At 31.3% G+C, this 17,868-nt stretch overlaps 1 protein-coding gene and 1 pseudogene across 12 annotated transcripts in view; both read left to right on the top strand.

Moving 5' to 3' along the window:
* LOC145286282 (transcription factor Sp9-like) overlaps window positions 1-17,868 on the top strand; it is a 304,352-nt gene that overhangs the window by 124,101 nt on the left and 162,383 nt on the right. The gene's annotated exons all lie outside the window — the stretch shown is intronic.
* Window positions 11,171-11,334, top strand: LOC145286682 (U2 spliceosomal RNA; annotated as a pseudogene).

The following is a 17,868-nucleotide window of genomic DNA, read 5'->3' on the forward strand; positions in this document are numbered from 1 at the left end:
AGATTATTTTACATTTTCGATTTAAGATTATTTTACATTTTCGATTTAAGATTATTTTACATTTTCGATTTAAGATTATTTTACATTTTCGATTTAAGATTATTTTACATTTTCGATTTAAGATTATTTTACATTTTCGATTTAAGATTATTTTACATTTTCGATTTAAGATTATTTTACATTTTCGATTTAAGATTATTTTACATTTTCGATTTAAGATTATTTTACATTTTCGATTTAAGATTATTTTACATTTTCGATTTAAGATTATTTTACATTTTCTATATAAGATTATTTTACATTTTCTATATAAGATTATTTTACATTTTCTATATAAGATTATTTTACATTTCCGATCTAAGATTATTTTACATTTCCGATCTAAGATTATTTTACATTTCCGATCTAAGATTATTTTACATTTCCGATCTAAGATTATTTTACATTTCCGATCTAAGATTATTTTACATTTCCGATCTAAGATTATTTTACATTTTCTATATAAGATTATTTTACATTTTCTATATAAGATTATTTTACATTTTCTATATAAGATTATTTTACATTTTCTATATAAGATTATTTTACATTTTCTATATAAGATTATTTTACATTTTCTATATAAGATTATTTTACATTTTCTATATAAGATTATTTTACATTTTCTATATAAGATTATTTTACATTTTCTATATAAGATTATTTTACATTTTCTATATAAGATTATTTTACATTTTCTATATAAGATTATTTTACATTTTCTATATAAGATTATTTTACATTTTCTATATAAGATTATTTTACATTTTCTATATAAGATTATTTTACATTTTCTATATAAGATTATTTTACATTTTCTATATAAGATTATTTTACATTTTCTATATAAGATTATTTTACATTTTCTATATAAGATTATTTTACATTTTCTATATAAGATTATTTTACATTTTCTATATAAGATTATTTTACATTTTCTATATAAGATTATTTTACATTTTCGATTCCAACCGTAAAAATAATTGTCAAATTGAGTTGTTTATATCCATAAAACAAATATCACTATAAAAATGTATTTATTTTATTTGTACTGTTTTTATCGACGGAATAATATAATTGATTTTGGAACAATTCATTTATAAATGAGTAAAATCTGATTTTTTTTCTGGTCGAAAGATTTTGCTATTTTGAATGCGTAAAAGAAACTGGCAGAAATTGTTATGTATGTATATATATGTGTGTGTGTGTGTGTGTTATAAAATGTATATGACGATTAAGCTACACTGAATATTCCGCGGAATATTCAGTGTAGCTTAATCGTCATATACATTTTATAACTTACTAACTAGCTCTACCTACGTATTGAGCACTTTTGAAGTAAATACTTTAAGTATACGCATAAATCTATACTTTCGTATATTAACTTATGTGAGTAAATTAAGTAGTTATATATATATATATCTATATATATATATATATAGATATATTATATTGAGAATGTGTGTGAGGATATTTTTCAACCTATATACTCAAGGAAAATCTTATCTACAAACGTAAAATTTGGAAAATAGGGTATTCAGACATGCGGAATCTAATCGGTTTGCATCCGGAAGAAAGGACTACTAAGGGGTCTAAATTGAAAAATTAGTACTTTGGAGGAGGGGATCATCGGATTTTTATTTATTGGTCAACTGTTTTAGGAGGTTCAACCCCCCTTTTAAAGATTATATCAAGCTGGTCTAATGGCTTCGTATTTGATTCGCTGTCTTTAGGTTATGTTTACGATCTCGGCTCAAGTATTTGTGTTTTACAAGATGAAAACTGTTTGGAAAAAAACATAATAGTCGCATGCACATGTCTCGGTTTCTTTCCTTTTTTACTTAATTTTTTTTTTTTAAGGAATTTAACGTTAGATTTACTACTGGGCAACGCTGGCTACATCGGGTTTATATATATATATATGGAGCGTTTCGTTTCTGTCTTAAAACAGTTGAATTTGGAAACAACGTTTTTATTTATTTATTTATTTTTTTTTTTTTTCGAACGAAAAAATAGCCGATAATTTACAAAGGAATTCACAGCGTCTTTCCTCATAACGTCTTGTATCCTTTGAATTCTTGTTCTGTCTTGAAATAAATACTATCGTTGGAATTCAGAATATTGGACAGTTAAAGGCGCGTTTCTTCATGTTTATTAATTGTTTCATTTTTAATTTTTCGTTTATGTGTATATGTACTGTGTGTATGTGCGTACTTATATGCATTTAAGACTGACGTGGCACCTTCTCATTGGCTATACCTCATCCTCCTCCTCTTCCTTTTCCCCGTGTATGCTCATCACTTTCACTACACTGAAGACTGAAGGATCAGTCGAAAATATGTCGTGTAAAAAAAAAAGTGTAATTTTTTTTTCATATTATTTTGTATTCTTGCACGTCACCAATAGAAAACAAATACAGAAAGGTTTTAAGCTTTTATACTTTTCGTATTCTTTTTTATACATTTTCATATATATATATATAGAGAGAGATAAAGACTTATATTAAGAGGAACGGTCTCAAAGCGGATTGATATATATATAAACTATTTAATTTACTCACATAAAATTAATATACGAAAGTATAGATTTATGCGCAAACTTTAAGTATCTACTTCAAAAGTACGTAGGTAGAGGTAGTTAGTAATTTATAAAATATATATGGCGATTAAGCTATACTGAATATTCCGCATTTCATCCACTCTAGGACTCTTTCAGGCTAACATACAGGTAGCACATACATAAGCCTGAAAGAGTCCTAGAGTGGATGAAATGCGGAATATTCAGTGTAGCTTAATCGCCATATATATTTTACAATGTACATATGTGAACACACTGCGTATATATATATATATATATATATATATATATATATATATATATATATATATATATATACGCAGTGTGTTCACATATGTACATTGCGAACGATGGAATAACAGAATGAACCACAAAGACATTGAAACAAGCGAAGTAGAGAAAAATATATAAAGGATAGAACATAAGTGATATCAGAAAACCCATACATATGCATTGATTCCTGCACACACAAACATACAGGGCGAAAAAGAAACCTACAACTACTCATAGATATACACGGCCACAGTATACCCCGTTCATATTTGCATTCATAAATATATGTATTCAAAACACCGAAAGGCCACTTTAGAAAGAACCGACAACACGAAGCCCATTACCCCCCCCCCCAAAAAAAACAGCTGGCCAACGGAATAAAGGTTCCCTTATTTCCTTTGTTCCCTGGAAACAAAAAGCAGATGATAGTCTGTTTTATTGCTTTTAATAACCTTCCCCCTCCTTCCTTCCAAAGATTTTTAAACGGAAAGCAGAAAACCGATTAATCATTATTAGACTTTAAAACAAACAAACAAACAGCCTATGTATGTGTTACCTGTAAGGAAATTACCAAAAAATAATTCATAGATGCGCCATCGAATCTCTAACTAGCGATGACCGTTGTTCTATCACACTGACGTGTGAGAGAACCTTTTCGTTAACGGACGTATCTGTATAATATCATGTTTTTCCGTGTTTATTTATCTCCTCTGTAGGAGGTTTGACACAAGGTCAAGTGGAGGTTTGAAAACCTAGCACATGCAGTGAAGTTCAATGTGGCCAACAATAAAAATATCAGCAGTTTCGTCGCTATTTCTTTGACAGCTACTGGTACAACCAGATCAGGCTGTCTAAAGATACTGACTTCCTTACGAAATATGCATAAGATATTAATGCTAATGTCCTTTATTTCTCTTTTGCAAAACTCGAACATATTTTGCAAAATCTAAAAGAAAAAAAATTCATTAAATCAACCAACACCATTAATAGCTATTTGAAGATATAAAGATCTTGAAGTATAAAAAAATGTTTACCAAAATGATTAGGTTTCGTAGTAAATAATCTTGGAATGAGTTAATATTCCTTAAAACAAAATGAGTAAACTAAACACCAAGAATATTTTTGATACAAAATACTTGGAATCGACATTATGTAAGCTGAAAAGAATTGATATATCGTAAAACAAAACAATATCTGGCAGGTAGACAAACTTAATCAAACGGGATTGAATTAAAGCAGTTATACGGAACCAAAAATCATGGACGCCATGAACAGTTAAGTTTGGTGACAAGCAGTCTGCCTTATATATATTGAGGCTTTCTTAGATTTTTCTCTTGAAGATGCCTTAATGAATAAGGCGAAATATCGATATTTCCATTCTTGTCTTTAAAAATATATATCAATGAAACCAAACGTACTTGTACAGTCTACGGAACATGCTGAAATTATATTCTATTATTTAGAAAGCCATTCTTAACTTGGGCAGGAGGTTTTTTAATTATTCTGTACGCTTATCTAATAATCCAATAAACAAATATACTGTAAAAAATTAAACTAAATATCGTTAAGTATCGGCTGCTGCGATTTCATTAGCTAAGCGTTGCGACGCCCTTCGTTTGTCTACCTAATCTGCCAGAAATATGTCGACAATAACGCGGTCCGTATTCCGAATAAGTACATGAAGCATGTGCTCATAACCGAATAAAACATTCGATGTCTCCTCAAAGAAGATTGTAAAATTCAATCTACAAGTGTGGAAAAAACTGTATTTTTTACAGTCATTTAAAAGTTCACATTAGTTCCCCCTCCCTATCCAAAAATGTTATTAGTAATTATTTTCATTTAAATTACAATGGATGGAAATGGAGGAAATTCGTGCTTCATTTATTTAAATTAGTCATCACAGGGTGAGACAACTTATGCTCTGCGTTTATGAAATATTGATTGCAGGGGAGAGAACTCGTGCATTACTTGTCTATAATTTATAGTATAACATAAGCATTGATGGCAGTATTTGATTGGCAAGCTGAGAAAAACAGTAATATCTGATCTTAACACCTACTTTTAGCCTTGCAATAAAAAGTGTACAATATAACATCGAAACTGCTAAATAAATAAATAGATGTTATAAAAGACCCAACAGATAGATTTGTTCAAAGTTACTGCCGTTCAATTTTCTTAATATTCAGCATCACATAATCGCCATTCTGTAAGTGCAGCGGTTACAAAATGGCGATTCTGAGCGGCTGTAGTTTGCATTTTATGGTGCGAAGACAGAACGGACATATCTAATCGATTTATCAGTGGGTTATAACCGGAAACAAGATCGATCTATTGCGGTCTGGTTGAAAGTGAATGATTGAATTATGATGATTGGGTCGGAAATACACTCATTTTGCTGCTATCAAAACTTAATAGTATTCATATTCCGGTAGAAATGCCGGTCGATTATTTACCATTGTCGAACTTTGAATATAAATAAAATTATCTGATCGTTGCAATTCATGTACGCTTCATATGTTTGCTTGATCTCCTCTGAGCGAACGTGTCCAGAATTTTATCCATCTACTTCAGAGGATCATGTTTATATACTAGTTCGCTTTTGAAATTTCTTATTTTATAATTTTCTTTGTTAATAAATCTCTACCACCACCCCTCTCTCTCCCTATTTCTTCCCCTCTTTACCCTTTCTTTCCCTCACCTCCTCTCTATCTCTATTCTCCCCCTTCTCCTTCCTCCTTCTCCTTCCCCTTGTCCCTTCTCCTTCCCCTTGTCCCTTCTCCTTCCCCTTGTCCCTTCTCTTTCTCCTTGTCCCTTCTCTTTCTCCTTGTCCCTTCTCTTTCTCCTTGTCCCTTCTCTTTCTCCTTGTCCCTTCTCTTTCTCCTTGTCCCTTCTTTCTCCTTGTCCCTTCTCTTTCTCCTTGTCCCTTCTCTTTCTCCTTGTCCCTTCTCTTTCTCCTTGTCCCTTCTCTTTCTCCTTGTCCCTTCTCTTTCTCCTTGTCCCTTCTCTTTCTCCTTGTCCCTTCCCTTGCCCCTTGTTGTTTTTCCCTTGTCCTCTTTCTCTTGTCCTCTTTCCCATCTCTTTCCCATCTCATATATATTTGCATCTTGCTGATGAAGGGTCGAAAATTAGAATTTAAATTAATAGAAATGCTTATTTTATTTTTCCCCAAAATTTCAATGCAATTCAAACAGTGGTGATATTTTACTTCAAGATAGTTCTATTAAATTATTGTGAAATAAACACAAATTGTATACTAAAATGAGGAACTAATCCAACTTTCCTTGGGACAATTTATTCGACAAGATCTTATAAAAAGAAAGTGACTGTAATTGTATTATTATTATTATTATTTCATCGTATTTCTACTTTTTATCCCTTTTTCTGAATTCTTATATGTACTTTTTTATAAATCATCATTCGTATTATCATGCTTTGTTTAATTGTCTCCAACTTTTCTCTCTTGTTTCATCGTACTTTACTTTTCTCTTTATATCTTACTTCTATGTCAGTTTCTGTCTCTTATTTACTTAGGATCACCGCTTTTTACTCTGGGATAACGGTTAATGAGTGTTAGATATACGGTGAGAAAGCATCTTGATGATCAGTAATGGTGGAACTTAAGTAGGGTTCAGTTATGAAAGAATTCATCAAGAACTTCATTACATTAGACTTTAATAAGACTTATCGTCAGCTGAGAAGTTTTTCCCGGGGGAACAGTTCTAGAAGAGCAACTCTGCTCATGGAATTTTTGTCTAGTTAAAGGCATAGATAGTGAGGGAAATTGTTGACAATTGTTGTATCTAGACGAGTATTTTTTTTGCAAATGTCTTTCGCCATTTCAATTTCCTTCTCTTTTTCTACTTACCTCTCCCTCTCTTTCTCTGTCTTTGTCTCCTTTTCTCATCCCTATAGTCCTCTTCTTCCTCTATCCGCCTTTCTCTCTCTCTCTATTTCCCCGTCTCTCTCTCCCTCTCTGTTTCTGTGTGTGTGTGTGTCTCTCTCTCTCTCTCTCCCTGCCTCTTTTTTTCTCCTCTCTCCATCAGATTATGAAAAGGCTAGCCATTTTCTGTGTTACACGTGACCACCGGACTACTGATCTGGTTGAATTGTAATAATCTGTTAGAATATAGTTATTTTATTTTTTGTTCGAATTCACACACTCATAATTCAATCTTTTTAATAACTTCCCAAATAATTTTTAAAAAAGGCATCGAATATGGTTCATGTTATTATTTACCCATGTCTTATATATCTAATCCGAGCCGATTCTGGTGGTAGTGGCGGTGAGTGTTCATTGGCTAATCGGCACAGTTTGTCCGACTGAAATCAAAGCCGGGAAAAATTCTTGAGATATTGCCTCGTTTATCGCACAAGCCTTAATCGTACCCGATACCACCTCTACATATAAAACGGAAAGGTTAATATATTTCATTGTAAATATTGTCATGAATATTAATAATAGTAATGATAATAATCATAATTACACTAATGCTAGTCGTAAATTTCAATCGATTTATTACAATTGTTTCAATGTAATCGTCAACATAAGCATACATCGTCCACTTTTAAAAAAGATAATGTCTCGTATATAATCCTATAATGACACTTTGTATGTGTGTGAGATCCTTCCCTATAGACTCCGAAACAGCTGGACCGATTTTTTTTTTTTTTTTTTTTTTTGTAAACTGTGTCTGGCAGTGTTATTAAATAAGTTTTGTATAGAAATTTATTCGAGAAGTATCGATAATCGAAAAATTCCATGAAGGAATGGACCGGCGCTTTTAATCAAAGTTAAATTATACAGCCTAACATCACAAGAGCATTTGAAAAGTTTTATTACTGCAGAAGCAAGAAAGCCAGGCATATAAAATCAACAGTAGACTCGTTGAAGGTGCGTCCGAAATTAATGTTTCTGGTTAAAACACAATTGAACCTTCATACTTGACTTTGCATTTTATTCTTAAATTCAAACCATTATATAAAAATAATTACAGCTCTCTACCGTGCAATGTAGATTACAATGTATCCTGAACTAAGTCACTGCGGGGAGGGATGTGCAGCTTCCTCCTGGTGCAACTAGAGCAGGCAATTAAGCGATTTGATTGAAAAATAGGAAATTTCTTTCATTTCGATGAAAATAGACTTCTGGGAAAATGAAACCTAATCATCATTCAATCATGGGCAACGTCGGGTCTTCATGCTAATATCTATTTATATATATTTATTTTGAGGTTGATGGGGATGAAAGGAATTTAGCGAAAACTCCTCATTTACTTCTGAATCTAAATGTAATTTTCTTAGACTAGCAAGCTATCCGTCATTGCCCGGTCGTAAAATACACTTAAATCTGATATTTTGATTAATGCAGATTTCGTATATCATATTGAGCCCAATATATAGTAACGATTTAAAGTTAAAAAAAATCGCTTGTGTGCCACCGAGAATCGAACCCGAAACGTTTAGCTTACGATTTACTTTTCCGTTTAAGTTAATGCCTGAGCTATGAAGACATGTTTGCTGCAAGGTTAAAAATTAAAACATGAACCAACCGCTATAGCGTTACGCAGGCATATTCGTAATGCCATCGTTCGACCGTCCATTTCTTTAATTTTAAATTTTCCACCGATTTTTCCCGGCTAAAACACAAAAATAAAATTTCGCAGAGGTTCGAATACCCTATATATTAAGTTTTCTTTCTGTAAACAAAAAAACTGACAGGAGTTTGGCAAGCAAAATTTTTTAAACAAATATATAAATGCATACATAAATACATACAAAAAGAAGTTTGTGTTCACTATAACCTTTTTACACAAATATTACGCAAGCCGGCCTTCGGACCGGGATCAAAGTGTAGTATCTGTTCTGCAGATACTGCAAGCTATGACTAGCTAGGACTAGCTATGACTAGCAAAGACCAGATGTGGGGGCAACCCCACATGCCTGACCTTTAACCAGCTCCCATTTCCCACCTCTCGGGAGCTGGTCCCCCCTTTCCCTTCCCCCTCCCTTCACTCCTCACATTAAAAATTGGCCTTGTACCTAATTTGCTCGGTGGGGGAGCAAATAAATACCATCTGTTCTGCAGATGCTGCACTTAAGATAATTTGTACCAGTCAATGGAGGGAAAACCCTCTATACTGGGACAATTATTACTTTTGGTCACAACCAGAGTGCCCCCTTTTTACCCTACTTTTAGGGGAGCTGGTTTCCCCCCCCCCACATTAAAAAACGGCTTTGTGCCTAATTTGCTTTGGTGGTGAAGCAAATAAATACAATAAATCATGTAGAATATCGGCATGAATATAATTACACGTAATACCTAACTTATATATAATATTCATATACTAAAATATATATATATAAAACTGAGAAATTGTGATTGTGTGAGGACACTTCTCAACCTATACACTCATCAAATTGCTAATCTACATACTTGAAATTTCGTATATAGGGTATTCAAACACGGGAAAACTTTATTAATCGATTTTCATCCAGAATAAAAAAAAAAAAAAAAACTGGATGCTAAGGGGTAAAAATTGCAAAATCAGTACTTGGGGTGAGGGAGGTAGGGTAATCGGATTTTTATTTGTTTGTCAACTATTCCCGACCGGATTGAGCGTACACATGCAAGTGAAAAAAAACTAGAGTCTTATTAATTGGGTTGATTCTACTAGAAGGTAACACGTGGTCACGGTCGTACTAACATAAGAATAAGATGGCTATTTTATCGATAGAAGAACGACCGTTTACTACGGTTCTAGATGTGTACTTGTATCGTAGCCGAAATGAATTCCATGGTTTAATATCACATTAACTAAAAGGGAATTCACAAATGAAAAGAATTATCAATGCGTGAAAATGTGTGTTATCATCATTTTAAGGAATACCAACGCCTATGTACATTCTGATGGGCGTATATATCGGCCTTCTCATTCAGCAATGAATATACGAACACGCACCTTTTATAAGTGAAGATGCAATTAATACCAAGATAGATTTGTTATAGTTACGAAGAAAACTTATAGGCAGGGTGGTCCAACTTTTATGTTTAAATTCATTCTCGTGGCGGTTGATGGTGGTATGAAGGTAGTATCCTAGTCAAAGGAGTCCGAATTTCTCGACCAGTAGAAATGGTCACTTTTTGCACTGATGATTGCGTAAGCTGGAAACACTAGTGTTTGTAGGGCAAAAACTAATTATAGACATGACAAAGTCATATGTTGGAATATATAAATTTGTCGATGAAATAAGGAAACCTGGTAATTGGCGGAAGGTGTTAAATGCTCTTTTTACATAGAAATTGCGAAGGCTTTGTCTTCTCTATATAATTATTACAATATTTAAGCTCCACCACATCTGTTAAGTTTTACACATCTTGGTATGTATAATCTTAAAAAAGCTTTTTATATTCTTTGACTCATATATATATATATATATATATATATATATATATATATATATATAAAGGTGCAACCCAGATATGAGACCCAAATATAATAAAAACGATATAAGAGATTTTCTCTGGCCCCAAATTATATGTAAATGTACCCCGGATATAAGAGTTGTAGAGACTCGAGAAATCTTTTATATCCTCCGGGTAACACTGTTATATAAGAAAATTTCAGTTCTATATTACAATATAACATAGCTTATTTAAATAGCTTGATAGTGCAATACTTAAGCTATAATCTTAGAGCTGGTGAGTTCCCCGTGCTGGAATAAAATCTATATATTACATATATGATTGTTGAGCTGGATTAAATCCGACGATATGAAATAAAATGGAGGTGGAAGGACCTGAATACTCACTGTTTCGCCCGGGCTTTTTCAAGAGGGATGATCTTAAATCGGGCGAAACGTTGAGTATTCAGGTCCTTCCACCTCAATTTTATTTCACACACATATATATATATATATATATATATATATATATGTCACTCCGTCCGTCGGTCTGTATGTCGGTCTGTCTGTAACACTTTTGTGCTTGGCCTTTTTGGTGAAGATCAAAGGTCTATGTTAATAGATGCTGTTCTTAACTTTTTAAGCTTTTCTTTGCCTTTTGGCCAAGATCAAAGTGTTCCGGCAGATACTGCAAGCAAAGAACATATGTGGGGGCAACCCCACATATATGACCTTGGTCAATGTAGGGGCAACCCTTCTTACCAATTGTCACTATCCATCTTCCCTACCCCCCGGGGAGTTGGTCCCCATTTCCCTTCACTCCTCACATTAAAAATCGGCCTTGTGCCTAATTTGCTCGGTGCGGGAGCAAATAAATACCCTTTTCTTGGCCTTTTGGCCAAGATCAAAGTGTAGTATCTATTCTTACTATATCCTGTACTTATGTTTGTAACTTTGTGATATAAAGTGGGGGATCACTTTTCTGTATTAAATTAATGTAAAATGGTCACCCACTTTACAACCAGTCGGTCTTAAAGCCATTCAAGTCATTCTGCAGATCATTCAAGTTGTTTTTGAAGGATTCCAGTTATTTTTAAGCATTCAAGTCATTCTTAAGGTCATTCAATTCATCCTTAAGTTTATTAAAGTCATTTTAAGTCATTTACTTTTTATTTATTTAAGTCATTTCAGCCCATTTTGGGTCATTTTAGTTTATTTTTAAGAATTTCATGTCAATCCTACATTCACACATTCATTCATTACACGAGAGCATGCGACTAATGGCTATCGGACGTTTTATGATACCAATCCTCTTTATACTATATATTTTTGTATATCGCGTATTATGTGCAAAGTCTATAATTTTTTTTTTATCTATACACGGCAGAGAATCCGTACATTTACATCCACACACACGCACACATTATATATATATATATATATATATATATATATATATATATATATATATATATTAACTACTTGTTCTTTATATATATATATATATATATATATATATATATATATATATATATATATAAGAACAAGTAGTTAATAAAACATGTTAAAAACACTTTGAAAAAAAGTTAAAAACATATTAAATTTTAAAAAGGAAGCACAAAATAAGTGGATAGTCCTTAATCCACGGAGTTATATATATACGCACACTAAGATGAAAGGTGGAATGTTTTTATGTAATTTTTGTGAAGTCCATTTTTTAAAAAATGTTTACTGCGACGCACTTTTTTTTGTTGTTCCGCAATTATTTATGCGACCTTATTTTTTATTTTTTTTTTCAAATATTTTTTATCCTCGACGAAATCATTTCAATAATTTCTTTCTCGCTGACACTTTTTTTCAAACCTGTTTTTCAGCAGATAAAACCGGAGAACAACTGTATTTCCTTCGTTATCTGACAGTTTTCACACACAGAAGACACAAAAAATCAGTTTAGCATTTTTTTTTTGTAATTTTCTCTTTCTCTTGCTCTGTTATATATTACGTTAGAAAAAAAATGACCCATTGAGTCACCGATCGAGTTCCAGCTAAATTGCTTGAATCAGGAAAATGTGAGGTTGCGAAGCCCTTTTGAAAAAAAAAAAATCAAAACGCCAAATTAGCCTCATTTTACTTGTTCTATCTTTATTTCTCACCCTCTCTCTTTCGTAGGCTTTCTCGCTTTTAGTTTCCAATTATTGGTTAAACAGTATCAATACATTCTAAGGGAATACTCCAATCTTTTCTTACAGAAAGATCGTATAAAAATAAGAGCGGGTTCGTTGGTGCAATTACTTATAGTAAAAGAGGATGAAAGTGATAGATATAAAGTTAGTAAGATGTGGGTCACTTTGTGTATTATTTGAAAATTACAACTAAGTAAAACACATAAAATGAATTTATTTTTCAAAAAGTGCTCAATCTAAAAACTGATATTTCGATGCAATATACTGCAGCATTTTAGAAACTGCTGCTACAACACCGATTTCTTTCTTATGGACTACTCCCACAATGTGCACACAGTTTCTACTGCCTGAAAACGCAACAGTTACTCTTCGTACTTATTTTCTGAAAATTTTCGAAATATATATACTCTTTATTTGTTTTTACATAAGTAGTAATATGTTGCTACACAGTCATGAGCATGTTTCGGTCATCTAATTACCAGTAACTAGAGACCTCTTCAGGTGATACAGTTTAAACGATAGCAAAGTTTGCAATTAAATGGCTTTTGTCACAGGGAGTTAAAGTCAAGAGGTTCCACCAAATGTAGTGAAAAATACGATTTAGTTGGGTGTGTGTATGTGTGTATATATATATATATATATATATATATATATATATATATATATATATATATATACATATATAATGACTGCTTCATTTAATCACATAAATAAATATACGAAAGTATGTAAATTTATGCGTAAAATTTAAGTATTTATTTCAACAGTGCTCAATACCTAGTTAGAGCTAGGTTGGTTGGTTGTTTTTGTTTTACGGCATATCAACCCTTTTCAGGTTATTTAATGCCGAATCCAAAGATTTGGAAAACAATTTTTTTAATAGAATATATTGTTTTCAAGTCGGTTTCTATTTAACCCATGGTTGGGACCCTAACAGGAACTACCACTCCGGGTCAGAGTGGACCTGGGAGCAATGATAATTAAAGGGTGGCTCCACCCTCCCCAAAGCCCGCAAGCGTGGACCTCACAACTGGATATAGTTTTAGGTCATATCCAGGACCGTAGAGCTAGGTAATAAGTTATAAACTATATATGGCAATTAAGCTACATAGAATATTCCGCGTTTCATCCACGCTAGGATTCATTTTATAACTTACTACTTTATATATATATATATATATATATATATATATATATATATATATATATATATATATTCAGTAATATGATTGATAATTTTAAATTCAAATAAGAATAAAATTAAAAATCCGTTTCACAAGAAGGAACAACAACAAATTATTGACTTTGTTGTTGTTCCTTCTTGTGAAACGGATTTTTAATTTAATTATAATTTGAATTTTAAATTATCAATCACATTACTGAATATTTAATTAGCTCTAGGATATTTACCTATCGAGCTTATTATATGTCTAAATTACAACGAGCACTTTTTCTTTTCCTGTATTTTAATTAAATTAGTAATTTTACTATTACATTAAAATACACTTTTCTCTTTAGATTATTGTTCTAATCTCCTTTATATATATATATATATATATATATATATAATATATATATATATATACAAGTGATTAATGCAAAATAACAAAAAAGACGATACAAAAAATGTGTTAAACAATTAAAAAAAAAAAAGAAAATTCTTTTCTATTTTTCGGATTTATTCGATTTCAGTTTCCAAAGCAAAACGAAACTTTAACATTAAAAAATTAATTTTAAAAATTGCAATAAACAAAATTCAATTAAAACATCTACCGAATTTGAAAGGATTGCACTATTGTTGATATGTAAGAATTCACTTTTGTACGTATTGTATCCATTGAGGCTCTTTGATGTGTATGCGAGAGTTTTTCTAAGCCTTTTCTGGGAATTTCATTCGTGGAATTTTTATTGTATGGTTTTCAGATGAAAATTTATTCTGAAGACTGTGATGGTCAGGTGGTAACTTGGATTCATTCAAGAATGCATGAGGTATCTCAGGAAGATAATTCCAAATCACAACATAATAAAACTCTCATCTGTTGTTATACGTATCTCAAAGAGCCTCATTGAATAAAATAAGTACCAAAATAGATTCTTACATAGAATTAATAGTGCTGAAATTCCTTCCATATCAGTAGACGTGTTTATTAATTTTTTATATTGCATTTTTAAAAAGTATTCTTTAAATTTTAGCGATTTATTTTGCTTTGTAAATTGCATACGAATGAATCTGAAATATATAAATGTTTTTTTGATTAACTCGTTTCTTATTTTTATTTTGCGTTAATCTCTTTACACATATATATACACAATATTTATGACGACACTATATATACATATTTCAAAGTCGTGCCATTGGTTTCGTTCGGCGTAACGAAACCAATGATACGGCTTTGAAATATGTATATATAGTGCCGTAATAAATATTGTATCTTCAGCTCTCACATCCATGATCGAGCACTTTATTGGATTTTTTTCATCACCTCCTAACATTCTATATATATATATATATATATATATATATAATGTACTGAGTTCGTGTAATCCAGTAAATTGTCATATACCAATAAGTTTTAAGCCAAAAAGAGTTGACTTAAAGAGTAAGTTACAAAATTATTATATTTCATAATTGAGCATTAATATACTGTGTAAGCAAAATCAAGACTTCAAAAAAGGTGTTGATGGCAACAAAAAGTGTATTTCATTTTACGTTACAATTGTTTCCATGTCTAGTCGACAATTTCAAACATTATATCGTTTGAAAATTTTCAAAAACCAGCATTTCTTCAGACTTTATAAATAAAAACACTTTTGACAATAGAGTATTTGGAAGAAAAAGAAAAAAGGAAAAATTCCCTTAACGGGAAAAGCATATGAGAAGCATTTACCTTTGCGGTAACTACGAGAAACTCCATTTAAATATTAATATATCGCCTTATTTTCGTAGAAAACCCTTAGCAAGTTACAAAAAAAATAATTATATATTCCATTCGTTGAGTTCCTAAATTAGATTTCGCTGTTTCTTTATTTCCCATAATTAATTTTTTATAAGAGGAATTTTTAAATTTTTATTTCTATATTTATAATATGACAGTAACAACCTTGCATTAACGTTACAGTTAATTTTAGTTTCGTATTAGTGGCAAGTAATGTTTACAGATTATCGTTATTTTAGTACCTATATTTAAGATCATTTTAGGTTTAATGTTTAATTGAATATGAGAATGAAGAAAAAGACGGTATTATATATATAAATCCTTGTACAACATTTCGAGTAAGGGATTCTAATCTATTTATTATTATTTAATGTTTTAAAATTCCTTCTCACTCTAATTAAATGTTTTCATATCGTTACTAAAAACAATTATGAAGGGAGATAATCCAATTATGTTGTTAATTGCTAATAGTTAATTCTGTTGGAAAAGCGGTGGATTTTATTTCCTATAACAGCTAAAGGGAGATAATTCAGGCCGTTTGATGTTTTCGGTCTATTGATTACTAGCAAGCGTTTATGGTTTAATAATTGAATGAAACAGATCCAGAACGTGCTACGATAGCGTATTTAACATATTAAAGATATAAATTATGTTTTTAATCTTATAAATTTGTTTTTTACCCACGGGATTAACCCACATCTGTTATAAATCACTTATGCTGCTCTTGTCTTCAAAGCCAGAGTTATAATTCGTGTTTTGTATTCTTGGGTAGCTAAATAAAATAGTATATATCCTCTAATTATTATTCTAACAGCAAAACCACCCAATAGCTACAAATGTGTTTCACTCTGATGAGAAGATGTCTACTTCTGTATTTATGAGAAAAACATTTATAACAAGGAGTGAAGTAAATAAATAAACCAGCATGGATTCTACAAACTTAAGACAAAATCAATTGAATTAATTTCCAGTCCCCAAATTGCTAATTTAATTTTTAATAACTAGTTTATTGTTAAGTTGTTTTATTGATTTGAAGAGGGCATCACTTATTTCACCATCAATACTGCTACAACTGAATACAAAAAATCCTCACCGTAATAGAAAAACTCGATTCTTAGATGAGATTTATACTTTATTTATATTTCTTACCCAGTTTAGAATAATAGAAACTATATTCGCAAGTTAGATTTGGATCCTTCATTTAGATTATAACATTCTAGCTATTTAACTCTACATTAAAATGTAATCTTAGCATCCGATGATCCTTATTGTTGTAAAGTTATACTTCAGTTACATTTAAGGCGTGATAACAGATATCTATTCTTGTGAAGACATCCCTGTATGGCATCTAGTCTTTTATTCAAAATTTTCTCTTTAGAACTCACTATGGAGAAGACGTTCAATAAACATAGATTGCACCTTCTTGATTTCCCGGGGCTGTACTTTCTCCCCTTGTCCACTACTGACCATTTTAATTCAAAATCTTCATTATTTCTATTAAGTTCTCTAACCCAATCACCTAATGCAGTTGTATTCCTCTTTTTGTTTTTATTTTTAATGCTGGTTCTTGTACCCTCCTCCCTGCTATCGTTAACGCCATCTCTATTAGTTTCTATCTCGGGTTCCTTTTTAGAGGATACTACGTGGTTTCTATATCTGTCCTTAAACACTGTTCCCGTGGCTCCCAGATATGTTTTAGTGTTATCGGTTTTTATCCCACATTTGTACACTATTTCTGAGGTTAGACATTTCCTATCCAACGGACAATTCCCAGGTATTCTGCAATTACATTTTCTATTTAAGATACTTTCGTTTAACGCTAATTCGTTATTGTTCCTTATTTTGCTGATTTTTCTATTGTTGGAACTGATTATAGTGTTAGTTAAGTTGCTGGACGTTGAAAAATATAATTTTACAGAGTTTCTATTTATTATTTTGCTTAATTTATTATCTGGGGGGAAGTTTTGTTCTATTCTATAGAATTCCCTAGGTATATTATTTTTGATATGCTCGCTGAATGGTGGCTTGAACCAAACCTGTCTCTTGCGTCTATTTCTCTTATTAATGGTACCACCCTCATTCTTATCTGTTCTGCTGTTATTATTTCCCCCGCCGTTCTTATTCTTTTGATCATTTTCAACGTTTCCTTTATTCTTTTGATCTTTGGGTTTTTATTTCTAGCTTTCATTGCCATGTTGTACGATATATATATATATATATATATATATATATATATATATATATATATATATATATATATATATATATATATTCGTGCGCTGTGAAACTTTTGAAAACTTGTTTTTTTCTACGCGCTGATAGAGCCCAAGCTTGCAAATGATATTTCATGAACTGTTGTATACATATTGCTTACACCGAGGGTAGAAACAATTGTATTTTAGTGTCAAAGAATAAAAGACAAACATTTTGAAAATACTTGTGTGTCTGTTCCTTTT

This window comes from Euprymna scolopes, chromosome 10 (assembly GCF_053919585.1).
Source record: "Euprymna scolopes isolate OS-2025 chromosome 10, ASM5391958v1, whole genome shotgun sequence".
In the NCBI taxonomy this organism is placed as follows: domain Eukaryota; kingdom Metazoa; phylum Mollusca; class Cephalopoda; order Sepiida; family Sepiolidae; genus Euprymna; species Euprymna scolopes.